The sequence below is a fragment of the Macaca fascicularis genome, chromosome X, assembly GCF_037993035.2.
Source record: "Macaca fascicularis isolate 582-1 chromosome X, T2T-MFA8v1.1".
NCBI classification, from domain to species: domain Eukaryota; kingdom Metazoa; phylum Chordata; class Mammalia; order Primates; family Cercopithecidae; genus Macaca; species Macaca fascicularis.
In genome coordinates this window covers 16010174-16027500 of record NC_088395.1, presented here as the reverse complement: position 1 = coordinate 16027500, position 17327 = coordinate 16010174, and the positions used below count along the sequence as shown (strand labels likewise).

The window sequence follows — 17327 nt, the reverse complement described above, 5'->3', positions numbered from 1 at the left end:
AAGGTGAAAAGGGTAGTTACCTCAAGGCTAAAATGCCAAGAAGGGGAAGTGCCATTGCAGCTGCAATCCTGTCCTTGACAGAAGAATTGGCAGATATTCCCGATCTGCTATGTATTCCAGAAAGGCCATGTACAAGCGGAAGTACTCAGCTGCTAAATCCAAGGTTGAAAAGAAAAAGGAGAAGGTTCTTGCAAGTGTTACAAAATCAGTTGGTAGTGACAAGAATGGTGGTACCCGGGTGCTTAAACTTCTCAAAATGACTAGATATTATCCTACTGAAGATGTGCCTCAAAAGCTGTTGAGCCATGGCTTCAGTCAGCATGGGAGAAAACTACGAGCCAGCATTCCCCGCTGGACTGTTCTAATCATCTTCACTGGATGCCATAGAGGCAAGACAGTGGTTTTCCTGAAGCAGCTGGGTAGTGGTTTGTTACTTGTGACTAGACCTCTGGTCCTCAATCGAATTCCTCTATGAAGAACACACCAGAAATTTGTCATTGCCACCTCAACCAAAATTCATATCAGCAATGTAAAAATTCCTAAACATCTTGCTGACATTTACAGCTGTGGAGGCCCAGACAGCAGGAAAGTGAGATCTTTGACACAGAAAAAGAGAAATGTTAGATAACAGAGCAGCGCATGATCGATCAGAAAGCTGGGGACTCACAAAGTTTACCAAAAATCAAAGCTATTCCTCAGCTCCAGGGCTACCTGTGATCTGTATTTGCCCTGATTGTTGTGGGAAGTCAGGGACCCTGAACGGAGGGACCAGCTGAAGCCATGGCAGAAGAACATAAATTGTGACAATTTCATGGACATTTATTAGTTCCCCAAATTAATACTTTTATAATTTCTTACGCCTGTCTTTACTGCAATCTCTGAACATAAATTGTGAAGATTTCATGGACACTTATCACTTACCCAATCAATACCCTTGTGATTTCCTATGCCTGTCTTTAATCTCTTAATCCCGTCATCTTCGTAAGCTGAGGAGGATATATGTCACCTCAGGACCCTGTGATGATTGCATTAACTGCACAGATTGTTTGTAGAGCATGTGTGCTTGAACAATATGAAATCCGGGCATCTTGAAAAAAGAACAGGATGACAGCAATGTTCAGGGAGCAAGGGAGATAACTTTAAACTCTGACTGCCTGTGAGCCGGGTGGAACAGAGCCATATTTCTCTTCTTTCAAAAGCAAATGGTGAAATATCGCTGAATTCTTTTTCTCAGCAAGGAATATCCCTGAGAAAGAGAAGGTGTCCCTGAGGGGAGGCCTCTAAAATGGCTGCTTTGGGGATGGCTGTCTTTTACTGTCAAAGACAAAGGGATGAAATAAGCCCTGGTCTCCCGTAGTGCTCCCAGGCTTATTAGGAAGAGGAAATTTCCGCCTAATAAATTTTGGTCAGATGAGTTGTCTGCTCTCAAACCCTGTTTCCTGATAAGATGTTATCAGTGACAATGCGTGCCCGAAACTTCATTAGCAATTTTAATTTCGCCCCATCCTGTGGTCCTGTGATCTCGCCCTGCCTCCATTTGCTTTGTGATATTTTATTACCTTGTGAAGCATGTGATCTCTGTGGCCCCCACCCTATTCATACACTCCCTCCCCTTTTGAAAATCACTAATAAAAACTTGCTGGTTTTATGGCTCAGGGAGTATCACGGAACCTGCTGACTTGTGATGTCTCCCCCGGACACCCAGCTTTAAAATTTCTCTCTTTTGTACTCTTTCCCTTTATTTCTCAGACCAGCCAACACTTAGGGAAATAGAAAAGAACCCACATTGAATATCGGGGGTGGGGTTCACCTGACATCAGGAAAAGTGAGATCTTTGACACAGAAAAAGAGAAATACAAGATAACAGAGCAGTGCAAGATCAATCAGAAAGCTGTGGACTCACAAAGTTTACCAAAAATCAAAGCTATTCCTCAGCTCCAGGGCTACCTGCAATCTGTATTTGCCCTGATGAATGGAATTTATCCTCACAAGTTGGTGTTCTAAATTTCTTAAGGAGAACTTAAATAATCGATAACTATATATATATATATATATATATATATATAGTTACATATATATATTGGGTAAAATATTTTTATTTCCCTCAGGTCTGCTATCTATCATGTAATGCTATACCAGAGTCAGTTTGGAAATTAAGCCACATACACCTGATTGGCTCAGTGGTTCATTTTACAGTTGAAAGTAGCAAACTATGTCCTTGTCCCAGTGGAGATGTTGTTAGAGATAGGCGATGACTCAGCAGAAGCCTTCATGGGCCATGACTGAAAATCAGATGGTCATTCTAAGCCCTCCTCACCCCTGCCTCTAGTCAACATTTTGATACAACATTGACGAGAAGGTGGGGCACCACAGGAAGTACAGAGGCTTAGTAATCCGTTAGCCTGTTGAAATGGGTATTTGGAGTCAGAAATTAAGTTAAAGTACAAAAAAATATAAAAGTGATAGTCTGTGTACCCATGAAACTGTGGATGGAAGTGTATTTCTGCTTTGTACTTTAGTGTAACATTCCCATCTGCCTTAGTTCATTTTGTATTACTATCAAGGAATACCTGAGGCTAGGAAATTTAGGAAGAAAAAAGGTTTACTAGCTCACAATTCTGCTGGTTGGAAAGTTCATGATTGAGCATTTCCATCTGTTGAGGGCTTCAGGAAGCTTCCTTTCATGGCAAAAGGCAAAGAGGAGCCAGCATGTGCAGAGACCACATGGTGAGAGAGGAAGCAAGAGAGAGAGAGAGCGGAAAGGTGCCAGGCTCTTTTAACAACCAGGTCTCTCAGGAGCTGATGGAGTGAGAAATCACTCAGTCCCAAGGGAGGGCATTAATCTATGCATGAGGAAAATACCCTCGTGATCCAAACACCTCCCACTAGGCACTACCTCCCAATACCATCAAACTGGAGGCTAAATTTCAACATGAGATTTAGTGGGGACAAACAAACCATATCCAGATCATAGCTTCATCTAACAAAATGTTCCCTTTGGGCATCTCAGATAATTAATACAAATTTCTCCATTTGTAAGCTGAACAATGTATAGTATAAAAAATATTATTAAAAACTTTAAAAACCACTTGGTTTTGGACAATATGTAACATGTCACTATACTCCAATGTCCCACAATGTCCTCAACGAATGTTCTTTCAAGTATGTCTTGAGAATCTGTCACCAAAACAATCAAGGCAAAGAATTAAAGCAATTTAAAAATTTGCTAAAAGCAAAACATGCTCTAAAATCAAACTTAATCATTTCACAATAAATGGTGAAGGCCTACCTAGGGAGGAACCTTCCCTCGATTAGTTGTCACATTCTTTTTGTAGCTTTGAGGGATGTTCTGTGATACACGGATTTTTTTTTCTTTTGAGGTACTGTGATACAAGGTTTTTTGTTCCCTGTAAATACCCCACTTTTGGACATTTTTGCAAATAAATATTTAACCCACCTGTTTAAAATCAGTGATTGACCAAGTCAATTTTTCTCTCCTGCTGAGTTGCGGCAGCCTCACTTTTATGCATTACACCAGATATGTGAGGGTTCACTCAGCATGTCCATAGCAGAGTAACCAAAATTGGGACCTATTGTGCACGGCTGGCTAGCCCATCTGGAAAGCCTGGGACATGGATGTGATTCCTGTGGAATAAAATTTGCCATTTTAAATTTGCACCCCAGCCAGTCATATCAGCACTGTCTTCCTCAGTCAGGAATCCCCAGGAAAAAAGTGCTATAGGTTCACTCTCAGAAGTCAAAGAAGAACATATTTATCAAATGGAGGAAGAATTGTTCCTACCAAATAAATATTTCATCACTAGACCTTACATTACCCAATACAGTAAGAACTTATCAAGTATGTTCAGAAACTGCTTTGCTTACTGTCACATGTACTCCAAAGGAAGGATTTACATGGTAAACTTGAGTGAACACTCTAATATGAGCAGAATTGGCCGTCATAGTGACAAAAAAGGAAAATTTACATTCTTATAAAGGTATTTTGAAATTTCATTATTCATGTAGTTTATTTTGCCCTTAGTCTTTCCTCTATGGAAAAATGAAACTTATACAGTTTCGTGTTGATACTATGGTTGAGTTGCTAAATATGAGTATTATTATAATTTATAAATCATAATCTCTTTGTTGTCATTTTAGTCCCTCGAAAGGGCTTCTTGCTATTCCAATAAGATTTTTGTTCTTGCTTCTTCCCCCTACTGCTTCACCCTCCAATCAGTGTGTTTCTTTTGCATTGGCATTAATGTAACATAAGGGAAAGTGTGGGAAATGATATCTAAAAAAATTGAGTAAAGTTTTAAATATTGTTTTTGCTCCTATTTAGATCTAAGACAACAGGAACAAAAATATTTTTTAAATTGCAAAACATTGGTTATAAAAGGAAAGTAAGCCAGACTACAGAAACACACACACACACACACACACACACACACACACACACACACACGAACGTAAACCTGGATGAACATCATACCATGGTGCTGCAAACCATATTTTCTGTCCAGGATGCTTGAGTATGTTACCATTTTCTTGCAGGCTTGGCATCTCAATATTAGGGTTATAGCTCATAAGCATGGTTTATAATGTAATTTTCTCCAAATTTATATTGGTGAAACCAAGTGACCAGAAAAAATATGAGTTAATTTGAAGGCTATAATCCAATATTAAAATGTTAATGGCATTGAAGAGCTTCTAATCCTTCCAAATGAGGTCATGACATATCAGAGATAATAAGCCATCTTGAAAAGATCCTAAGAACCAGGTCTCTGGGCAATGGTTTACAAACTAGACAGCATCCATTCAGAATATTTTCCATCCCAATTTAGAAAGCAAATAAATAATTACTATTTTGAGGGGAGAATTATAGCACTTAAGCATTCTGAGGGTTACGTATTTTAAGGGACTAATTCCTTATTGCCTGATTTTAAATTCTCAATATATCTACTTTAATCTTTGCTAGTTTAAAAAAGTATTTAAGTATTCAATAAAGTGCACTAATTATACATATATAACTTGATAAATTTTTATGACTCAGATCAAAATATAGAACATTTCCAGTACTCTGGAAGGCTGCTTCATGTCCCTTTCCAGTCAATACCCCCTTTATTTATTTATTTATTTATTTATTTATTTATTTATTTATTTGAGATGGAGTCTCACTTTGTTGCCCAGGTTGGAATATGGTGGTGTGATCTCGGCTCACTGCAACCTCCGCCTCCCAGGTTCAAGCAATTCTCCTGCCTCAGCCTCCTGAGTAGCTGGGATTACCGGTGTCCACCACCATGCCCGGCTACTTTCTTTTTGTATTTTTAGTAGAGGTGGGGTTTCACTATGTTGGCCAGGCTGGTCTCAAACTCCTAACCTCAGGTGATCCACCCACCTTGGCCTCCCAAAGTGCTGGAATTACAGGTGTGATCCACCGTGCCCGGCCCAATACCCTCTTTTTAGAGATAAAAAGTATTCTGACAGCTAAGCAATATTAATTAACTTTGCTTGTGCATGAATTTTGTACAAAGGAAATTATATAGTCTATGTCATTTTGGGTCTGGCTTCTTTCACTCATCAAGTCTGTGAGAGCTATCCATGTCACTGTATGTTTTTTGTAGTTCACTTTTATTGTTGTGTATTTTTCTATTATATGAATATATGACAATTGCTATCTCTTTCTCCTATCGACAGGCATTAATGTTGTTTTCAGTTTAAGTTATTATGAATAAGGCTACTATGGGCAAGTTCGTATATGTCTTTGGAACACATATGCATTCATTTTTCTTGGTTATTTCCTAGGAGTTAATAGCTAGGTCATGTTTATCTTAAGTAGATGCTTATTTAGCTTAAGTAGTTACCATCAGTGTTTTAAAGTGGCTTTACCAATTTACATTCCTACTAATAATGCATATGAAAGGTTCAGTTGCTTCACATCCTTGCCATCACTTGGTATTATCAATCTTATTAATTTTGGACCTTCTATTCAATGTACAGTAATATCTTATTGTGATTTAAGTTTGACTTTTCCTGAGATTTAAATAAGTTGTACACCTTTTTATGAACTAATGAACCATATGGATATTCTATTTGTAAAGTGCCTGTTCAAATCTATTGCCTGCTTCTAAATTTGGCTATTTGTCTTTTTTATATTTGTTTGTAGGGGTTCTTTATATATTCTGGATATGAGCCATTTTTTGGTAGATCTAAAAATGTTTCTCCATTTGTGGCTTGCCTTTTTACTACCGGAAAAGTATCTTTTGATGAACAGGAGTTCTTAATTTTAGTTAAGTTCAATTTATCAATCTTTTTTATGGTTAGTGTTTTTAGTGCAATTTTAAAGAAAAATTTGTACCTTTTCTAGTTTTGCTTACCGGCCAACAAAAAAAAATATAAGAATTGAATCTAGCATTCTTACTGATGTGGACAATCAGAAAACTTTAAAATGCTATAAAACGCCACTGGAATAGCTAGAATTTTAAAGACTTTCGGGAAAAAAAAGTTGGTGAGGATGTGGAGCAACCGGAAGTCCCATTGCTGATGTGAGTGTAAAATAATATATTCACTTTGGAAATCCATTTGTCAGTTTCCTATAAAGTTAAACGTACACCCACTCTGTGACCCAAAATTTCTACTTCCACGTATTTACTTAAGATAAACGAAAACATATGTCCACAAAAAGCCATGTATAAGAATGTTTACAACAATTTCATCTTTAATAACCCCAAATTGGAAATAAATGAAATATCTATCTACAGATCAGATAAGCAAACTGTGGTATATTCATACAATAGAATAATACTTAGTGATAAAAAGGAATTACTGATACAAACAGTAATATGAATAAGTCTCACAGACATGCTCAGGGAAAGATACCAGACACAGAGACTACATTTTGCATAATTTCGTTTATATGAAGTTGTAGAACTTGCAAATTAATATGTGGTAATAGAAATCAGAACAAGCTGACAACTTTCAGTTCTAGAAAATATTTTTCTTGCAGAGAAAACACACTCAAGAGTTGATGAACAATGCAGGGAGAAAAACTGTATTGTCTGAAAGACAAACACAAATCCTACTGGCAGATAGTTTCAGTTTCTCTTTGAGGACATCAAGATGGCAACTTTTATCATTAGCAGCCCGGGAAACAGAAACAATGTGTGTCTGTGTCAAATGCTTTATTCTCCAGCACTGAAGGACATTTGGAAGCTTTGGTTCATAGGAAACCAGCCAGTGTGGCTATTAGGGAGGTGACAGTCAAGAGGATGAAAGGACTGGAGGGGAAGCAGAGCCCAAGACAAAAGGAAAGAGGAAGGTCCCCTCTGCTACCCAGAGAGAGGTCAGTTATTAAATAGCTTCCAAAGACAGAATGCCAATTCTGAGACTTGTCCTAAGCAGATTTTTTTCATTCTCACCACTTGGTTACAATCATTACTGTGACACAGATTATACAAGCACTTGGTTGCTTATTGTTAGTATGTGCCATTGTGTGACCTTTGGACTGTTGAATTTCAGGTTTCAGCTTGCATTGATGCTTACTTCTCTTTTCTTAGTCTACTTTAATTAGGCCACAAGCAACGGGGCACTGTAATTTTTTCTATTCTAGGTACAGCTACAGATGGAATTATTTCCATGTTATGAGGAAATGAAAACTAAGGCAGAGAAAAAGTTGTGTCTGTGTTTTCCACTCCAATGTGGAGATCTTTTAGAAGGCCTAAGGTTCACTGTTAGCATCTTTGAGATACTTTGTCTTTTTCTATGAGTTCTACATGTAGGAGAGGTGGGCATGATGAAACTTATTCATTCAAGAGGTGAGGCTCAGAAACATCCGCTGAAGGATAAGAAAACTGAGTAAGTGCATACACTGTTGATAGGAATGTAAATTAGTATAGCCACTCTGGAAAACAGTATGTAGATTCCTCAAAAAACTAAAGATAGAACTACCATATGATCCAGCAACCCCATTGCTAGGTAGATACCCAAAAGAAAGAAAATCAGCATATTAAAGAAATGTCTGCACTTCCATGTTTATTGTAGTCCTATTCACAATAGTCTAGATATTGAATCAACGTAAGTGCCTATCAACAGATGAAAGGATAAAGAAAATATGGTATGCATACACAATAGAATACTATTCAGCCACAAAAAGAATGAAATCCAGTCATTTGCGGCAACATGGATGGAACTGGAAAACATTATGTTAAGTGAAATAAGCCAGGCACAGAAAGATAAATATTCCATGGTCTCACTCATATGTGGGAACTTAAAAAATTAATTGGAGTTGGTGAATAGAATGGTGGTGACAAGGCTGAGAAGAGTGGGGGAAGGAGAGCATGAAGAAAGGTTGGTCAATCAGTCCAAAAATACAGTTCAATTATTTTATTTTATTTTAAATTTATTTTTTAAAAATTTATTTTATTTTATTTTTAAAGACATCACTCTGTTGCCCAGTCTGGAGTGCAGTGGCATGATCATAGCTCACTGCAGCCTCAGACTCCTGAACTCAAGTGATACTCCCACCTCAGCCTCCTGTGTAGCTAGGACTATAGATATGTAGCTAGGACTATCACGCCTGGCTAATTTTTTAGTTTTTTTTAGGGATGGGGTCTTGCTATGTTGCCCAGACTGATCTCAAACTCCTGGCCTCAAGTGATCCTCCTGTGTCAGCCCCAAAGCACTGGGATTACAGGAGTGAGCCAGTGTGCCTGGTCCAAGAATATAGTCAGATAGAAGGAATAAGTTCAATAGCACAGTAAGGTGACTATAGTTAATAATTTGTTTTATATTTGAAAATGATTAGAAGAGAAGATATAAAATGTTCCCAACACAAAGAAATAAAAAATGTTTGAGATGATAGATATCCCAGTTACCCTGATTTGGTCATTACACATTGCATGCACATATTATAATATCACATGTACCCCATAAATATGTACATCTATTATGGATCAATTTTTTAAAAAAACTACAATAACTAGAAAATATTAAAGAAAACAGCAAATTTAAAGCATCTCTAATACTCAAGAGTTGGCCTGGTCCTATTAGCTAATCCTTGGTGTTGCTAAGAGCTAGCTTGGCACTTACAGCTAAACCATGGTGTTTTCTTGTTAAGCATAAACAATCTCACAGAGCGCCAGATTCAGATAAGCCCACTCTGTGACCACGATGGATGAAGAGAAAATAAGACCACCTTGTATCATGTCTGAACACAAACAAAAGCATGAACATTGTTCAAACCACAAAAATGATCAAACGGCTTTCTATCTTGGCTAATATACGTAACAGATGCTGCCTTATCAATGACAATGTTAGCCTCATACTAGTCTTCCTTCCTTTAGATAAGATTTATTATGATACTCAATAATAGAATTATCATTTCTTAACAGCATGTAATCTGGAATAAAGTCCTTCTTCCTGAACTTTCCTCCAAATCACGCACTACAAGTCCAAATACTGTGATAAGTCCTAACACCTCTACTGAGATGCCCTATGGCTCCCCATGGTGTTCATTCACTCTCACTGTAATAAGTCAAAAAAGTAAACTTTCACTGGCTCTAAGTGTGCTCCTGAAGGTCTTTAGCTGAAGGACATTAACAGAAGCATAAAGAAATTGCGTGGAATTTCTAATACAATGTGAATACCAAGAAAAATCACACCTTGAGGACCATCTGCATAGAGCTCAGTACCAAAACTCAATTATGTGCCATTTGAGAGACCTCTTGTACCTCAGTCATTTTTAGCCTGGCCTCTTGGCTACTAGAAGCAGAAAGAAACAAAACTTATATGTCTCATATGGACACCTTGTAGTGAATATGTGCCTCACTTAGATAAAGACGCCCAGGGAAGAGGTGTATGGTGTCAATATTTAGTGGGTCAGAGATGATAGACATCTTGGTCAGAAAATGGGGCTCATGGAATCTGGAGAAAGACAGGTGGAATCATCACTGGGGTGACTGACGTAACGGAAAAGCATTAAGAGAAAGAGTGAGAGACTGAGTCCTCGAGTCCTTTCCATAACATTTACACCAGGAGAAAATGCTCTCTGTGCCTGAACCCTGGCCCCAGCCCAGACATACAAATGCCAGTTTCCTACAATGACTCTTGGTGAACAAATTCATTCCCAAGGCTCTAGGTTGTTTTGTGAAGACATTGTCCTTTTGACAGGACATTTACAGTTAAAGTGACTATGTGGTAGTTAAAAATCAGGTTCTGGAGTCAAAAATACCTGGGTTTAAATCCTAGCTGCGTCACTTATAAGTTATTGTTCTTGGGAAAGTTCCTAACCTCTTAGTGCTTCAATTTCTTTACCCAAATAACAGAGACAATAATAACTGTAACAACTGTGCCTACTTTGTAGGATTTTGTGTAGTGCTTGCATAATATTTGGCACATGGTAAGCTTTCAATGAACTATAGCGATTGTTCATATAATTGGTCTATATTTGGAAGTATGATGATGTTACTTTTTCCTAGTATTTGAATATTTGTTTCAAGAGAGTTTTACATAGATGTCAAACATCCTTATGTAGTTACATGTGTACATATACACTCAAATACATATGTATACATATCCATACCCAGATGAACACTTGCATTCATGGGTTTTTCATGAATACTGGGCTGGTCCTTAGGTGGGTAAATGTTGTGAAATTATGGGGCTCAGGTTAGCTCGGGAATGAATACAAGCCTGCAAAAGGCTAAAGGTGACTTTGTAAATTTCCAAATCTTAGTGCTGATAAATTTTACTTGGCTTTTCCTGAGCTGTTTTCCTAAACTTAGAAGTTTGCTTCCTTAAATAATTTGACAGCCCCTCTTGTCATTTTACATTTTCCCACTAGTTCTTATCCCAGAAGTTATCGTGACTGTTAATATCAGCCCTCTCCAACAGTGTTTTGGTCACAAAGGCGGCAACGAGCCATGGCGAATAATTACTTAACTATTGTTAATTCTTGTCCCTCAAAAGGGAGCCTGGCTGAAAGAAGTCCCAATGGACCATAACTCCAAAGTCCACACAGTGATAATGTTTTCTATTAAAAAGAGTTTGGAATGACTGCTCGTAGAATCGGGGAAACCATCTCACACAGGGGAAGTGTGATGGAGGATAAGTCAGAGTGGAAAAAGACAGGGGCCTTACTCAATTATGCTTTAAAATAGCTTGTATTTGTGAATTTGACAAAAATATATGACCATATGAATCACTGCTAGGGCCCCTTCCAGGGCCTTGGAAGGATTCAGTACAAGCATGGGGCCCTGAGGTTAAGCTGTTTTAGTAATGCTGCCTATGCCTCCAACTCTCCCAGGCACCGATAGAGTTTCAGTTGCAGTTGTCACTTGTTCGTCCAAAGGAATAGCTATTTTGTGCAGACTGGTGGGAGAACAGGTTTAGGACTGCCATTCTGGGTGTTGGGCATGGACTGTGTCTGTCTTATTAGCACTGAAGCCCCAGGGCCAGCCTAATGCCTTCCACAGAACAGGTGCTCAGTAAACATGTGCCGTATGAAGGAAGAAACCAAGAATTCCAACCCCAGGATGACAGGGATAGTGAATTCCAATGATTTATTGAGTGAGGGATAAATGATACAGAGAATGTGCACAGCATTAAAGTTTACAAAAGTCTTTCATGTACATAAGAGGTTGGCAAAACACAGCTCATGGATTGGTAGGTCAAATTTAGCCTGCTGACTTATCTTGTAAATCAAGTTTTATTGGAATATAGCCATGCTCATTTGTTTACCTATTGTCTAGACTGTTTTCCTGCTGAAATAGCAGAGGTGAGTAGCCACTGAGATTACATGGCTTGCAAAGGCTAAGATGTTTACTATCTGGACCTTTAGAAAAGTTTGTTGACACCTCATGCATATTATCATATTTTGATTTTGAGCCTCATTTCATGCCTGTGAGGGAGGTCAGAACTTAATATCTCTTCCTGACAGATGAAAAAAAATTGAGATTCAGGTTAAATGTCTTTGACTGGAGAGTTGATGTTGAACCTAAGTACTGGGACTAATTCAGGTGTGCCACAAATGTAGGTTGCTAAACTACTTGTAAATGAGCTCATACTGTGAACCTTCAGAAATGGAAAGCGGTTTTCAGAGGAGCTCAGTAAATGAAGCAATTCAGTGTTTCCCATGTTGGTGTGCTGCACCCATCAACTCAGCACCCAGCAACTCGTCATTTACATCAGGTATAACTCCCAATGCAATCCCTCCCTCCTCCCCGCTCCCCATGATAGGCCCCAGTGTGTGATGTTCCCCTTCCCGAGTCCAAGTGATCTCATTGTTTAATTCCCACCTATGAGTGAGAACATGTGGTGTTTGGTTTTCTGTTCTTGCGATAGTTTGCTGAGAATGATGGTTTCCAGCTGCATCCATGTCCCTACAAAGGACACAAACTCATCCTTTTTTATGGGTGCATAGTATTCCATGGTGTATATGTGCCACATTTTCTTAATCCAATCTGTCACTGATGGACATTTGGGTTGATTCCAAGTCTTTGCTATTGTGAATAGTGCCACAATAAACATATGTGTGCATGTGTCTTTATAGCAGCATGATTTATAATCCTTTGGGTATATCCCCAGTAATGGGATGGCTGGGTCATATGGTACTTCTAGTTCTAGATCCTTGAGGAATCGCCATACTGTTTTCCATAATGGTTGAACTAGTTTACAATCCCACCAACAGTGTAAAAGTGTTCCTATTTCTCCACATCCTCTCCAGCACCTGTTGTTTCCTGACTTTTTAATGATCGCCATTCTAACTGGTGTGAGATGGTGTCTCATTGTGGTTTTGATTTGCATTTCTCTGATGGCCAGTGATGATGAGCATTTTTTCATGTGTCTGTTGGCTGTATGAATGTCTTCTTTTGAGAAATGTCTGTTCATATCCTTTGCCCACTTTTTGATGGGGTTGTTTGTTTTTTTCTTGTAAATTTGTTTGAGTTTGTTGTAGGTTCTGGATATTAGCCCTTTGTCAGATGAGTAGACTGCAAAAATTTTCTCCCATTCTGTAGGTTGCCTGTTCACTCTGATGGTAGTTTCTTTTGCTTTGCAGAAGCTCTTTAGTTTAATGAGATCCCATTTGTCAATTTTGGCTTTTGTTGCCGTTGCTTTTGGTGTTTTAGACATGAAGTCCTTGCCCATATACATATGTAACAAACCTGCATGTTATGCACATGTACCCTAGAACTTAAAGTATAATAATAATAATAATAAAAAATAAGTATGTGATTAAAAAAAAAAAGATTCAGTGTTTCACTAAGGCATTTGGGCAAGTTTTCACAAGTGCCACATATTCCTCGGGCCTTAACACTTAAGTCTACCCCAGCCAACTTTCAACTGCAAATGTCTACTTTTAATGTTTAAGTGGAAGGCCACTCTCCTTATATGTAAGGCAGGCTGGAACTTCCATGAAACAATTCCTCCCAAGAGAGGTTAATTCCTGCCAGAAGTTGGTATATAAATACCCCAGCTCCCTTTCTCCTTGGGTTAAAAACCCTCAAGGCATAGGTTTCCCACCGCTTCTCAGAGTTGCCCTGTAGGATTAAGCTCCAGTTTCCCACAGTGGAAGCTGGTTTGATAATGCATCCTTTATTGGCTGCCTTCTCTGTTTTGTCACATTTCCGCACTCTCCTACCAGTGTTATCTGCACCTCCCAAATAAACTACCTGCACTTGTATCCTTCTCTCAGATTCTGCATTTGGGGAAACCCAAGCAAAGACAGCTTTGGATAAATGGAGGCACTCTTACAGAGGAGCAAATATTTGGCCTCATTAAGATAGTTCACTGTGATGTTTCAAAGGGAAGGATCAGTTATTAGGATGGGGTTAATCTTTTGTACTTCATTCTATTAACCCAACTACTAGTTTGCCGATGAGGGCTCACTTTTCCTGCAGTCGCTGATCCTGGAATACGCTCACCTGCTTGGGGAGGAAAGTCTGCATCAGCCAAGACACACATGGCGGCTGCTGCTGAGGTGGAAAATACTGCAGTGTCATCAATCAATGCCTTCCACATGCTCTCGGCAGAAGGGCAATTAGTGTTACTCAGGATGAAAACGAATATAAGGCTGTGGATGAATGGGTTATTGAAGAGACTATCGAATCAGCCTGGTTGTTAGAAGTGGCCAGGGGCAGTGGGAAGGCCCCTTGTCTGTGCTGGGCAACAGCTAGTGCAGAGCAGCCTTCTGTCTCAGGCTTGGAAGGGGTCATTCAGCTGACAGAGAGATTAGTCATTTTTACCAGATCAGTCATTTTTACCACTTCCTCCCTTCTGGGTTATCCTCTCAACAGACTCAGCAAGTAGGGCACATCTACTCACAGGGCTGTGGCCATATTTTCTTTGAGAAAAGCCAGAAAATTGAATCCCTTCAGTGTAGTGACATTATTTTTTGCAAGCTTTTCCTTTTTATCCTTGCCTTTGGCTGTCTCTCACTGTCTATATTTCTCCCTTTGGCTCTTTCTGCCCCTAACCTGTCTCTCTACTTCTGCTTCTGTCTCTCTTCCCTTCCTTTCTCTGTACCTAGTTTTCCTGTCCACTTCTCTTTCCTTTTCCGAGTTTCTCTCTTTCCCTCCCCACCTTCCTCTGCTCTGGTCCTTCTTTTGGTCTTTGGAATATTTTCTCATGTTCTGACATTCTTTAAGGTAGATTCATTTATTGAATCCTCGATATATCTCCAAAAGAAAGACAGTTATAATTAAAATCTTTCTGTTACTTGTGGGCAAATAACCCCATATAAAATCGGATTCACTTTCAAGTAAAATTCCCTCTTGGGCTTTAAAATCCTGACTCCTAAAGTTCCCCAGCTGGATAGACTGTCTGCTTCTCTGTCTTTAAACATTACCCAGGCACGCTGGGCACAGTGGCTCACGCCTGTAATCCCAGCACTTTGGGAGGCTGAGGTGGGCGGATCATGAGTTCAGGAGTTCAAGACCAGCCTGACCAATATGGTGAAACCCCATCTCTACTAAAAATACAAAAATTAGCCAGGCGTGGTGGTGCATTCCTGTAATCTCAGCTACTCGGGAGGCTGAGGCAGGAGAATTGCTTGAAGCTGGGAGGCAGAGGTTGCAGTGAGCCAAGATCACGCCACTGCACTCCAGCTTGGGTGACAGAGCAAGAGTCCGTCTCAAAAACAAACAAACAAACAAACATTACCCAGGCAGCAGGGTGCACAAAGTTTAGCCACCTTTTAGAAATAGGTGCCAAGTATTGTGTCCTGCTCTGTTTGCCTAGAGAGGCAGGAGAAAAAGTGGTAAAAGGTGAAAGGCAACTATAAAGATCTGCTGCTCACTGCCACCAGGGGCTGTGGTTTATTGGCCGTAGTTCACAGGTGGGCCTCTAACAGAGGAGAAGACATAAGCAGCTTTCACACCAGAATGGAGCCAAGATGTCCGCAGGCTTAGTGACTGGATCTGAGACATCCCTGATATCATCACAGGGTTGATACCTGGAACTTTCGAAAAACTCTTGGCTCTGTATTATCAGTCCACAGGCAGAAGTACTAAAAACCTGCTGGAAAGCAGCAACAGGAGGAGAGAGAGGGAGAGAGCTCTGTCTCAAAGACTCAAAATGGTCTTATAAACCACAATTCCAAAGAAAGTAAGGAAATTGTGTGTTAAGAAAGACGGCTGACAAAATCACCACTCAAACACGAATTCACTCAGGATGAAATAAACATAATTTTTAAAAGTTTAGAAAAGACTTGATCATAAGTATGCCTAAGGATATGTTGAAAAACTACATTTTCATAAACATAACAAAAATTATAAAACAAAGCAGACTTGAAAGAACAAGGGTGGATAGATATGAAAGGAAGCAAAACAAAACAGAATGAAACATATAGTTCATTGTGCTAAAGACTCAATAGATAAAATGAACTGAAATCCGGATACATTTGAATAGAGAACTTGTGAATCAGAAAACAGTGTTGAAGAATTTAAGCTGAATGTTACACAGATACTGATATCAAATATCGAAGAACAGTCACAATAAGGTTGAGGAATAAACAGGCATAATGTGAATTATGTGAGAAAAAAGAGAGTGGGAAGTTGAAGAGGCAATATTTAAGAAAATACTGAACATTTTCCATAATTGACAAAAGACATGAGTCTTCAAACCAAAGCACACTTTGAGACTGAGCAAGAGAAATAAAATTATACTCACCTTTAGACATACTGCAGTGGAAATGAAGAGCAGCAAGAATAAAGAGAAAATATCTTAAAAGCTACCAAATAAAAAAGACAGATATAACAAAACAATTAGAGAGCAGACTTCTGATTAACAATAGTTGCAAGGAGACAATGGAGTAACGTATTCAAGCGAGAAATTTATGTGCATATAAATTACTATTCAAGAGTGAAGGAAAACTTAAAATATTTTCACATTTACAAAGGCTATATTTATGATTCAGACTCTTGTTGAAAGAAATATTACACTATGTACATTATCAAGAAGAGAAGTGAACACAGAGGGAATGCTTAAGATGTGTGAAATCGCAATGAACAAATAAATTGGTAAAATATGCCAGTAAGTTTAATTAATGACTGAAAAACGTAATTGTTTTGTATAAACAAAAGTATAACTAAATTTCAAAGCAACAATAAAATGATTGAGTTGTTCAGTGGATAGTTAGAACATGCTAAAATCTTTGCCTTTGGAAGGAAGATAAATAAAACTGATTAACATTGTATTGCTTAGAAAATGTATATGTAAATATGTTTTTAAAAGTTGATGAGTTCTAAAAAAACAATAAAATAAATATAAATTAGTTAAATTCACCCAGTGAAAGACATAGACTATCAGATTAGAGTAAAAATGAAAACCAAATCTGCCACCTTAATTTATAAGAGAAACTCCTAAAACAAAACTATACATAAAGGGTTAAAATAAAGACCTGAAAAAAGTACATCAGATCAATATTAACCAAATTAAAACTTGGATAGCAATGGCAATATATAAAATGAAATTTAATTAAAAGTATTGCTAGAAATATAGAGAAACATCATATTAATAAAAGGAAAAATCCACCAGAAATAATAGAGAGAAAAAGGAACTTCTTAATGCGATAAAAGCTCTGTTAAAAACTTACAATAAGATGGGCACAGTGGCTCACAACTGTAATCCCAGCACTTTGGAAGACCAAGATGGGAAGATCACTTGAGACCAGGAGTTCAAGACCAGCCTGGGCAATATAGCAAGACCCTATCTCTAAAAAAAAAATTTAAAAATTACCTGGGTATGGTGGTGCATGCATGTAGTCCCAGCTACTCAGGAGGATCACTTGAGCCCAGGAGTTCAAGGCTGTAGTGATCTATGATTGTGGAAAA

The 17327-nt window shown here is 38.5% G+C and overlaps 1 long non-coding RNA gene and 1 pseudogene across 14 annotated transcripts in view; both read left to right on the top strand.

The window, feature by feature from the left end:
• Window positions 1–17327, top strand: part of LOC123570825 (uncharacterized) — a 497461-nt gene that overhangs the window by 359676 nt on the left and 120458 nt on the right. The gene's annotated exons all lie outside the window — the stretch shown is intronic.
• Window positions 25–2004, top strand: LOC102134048 (large ribosomal subunit protein eL6-like; annotated as a pseudogene).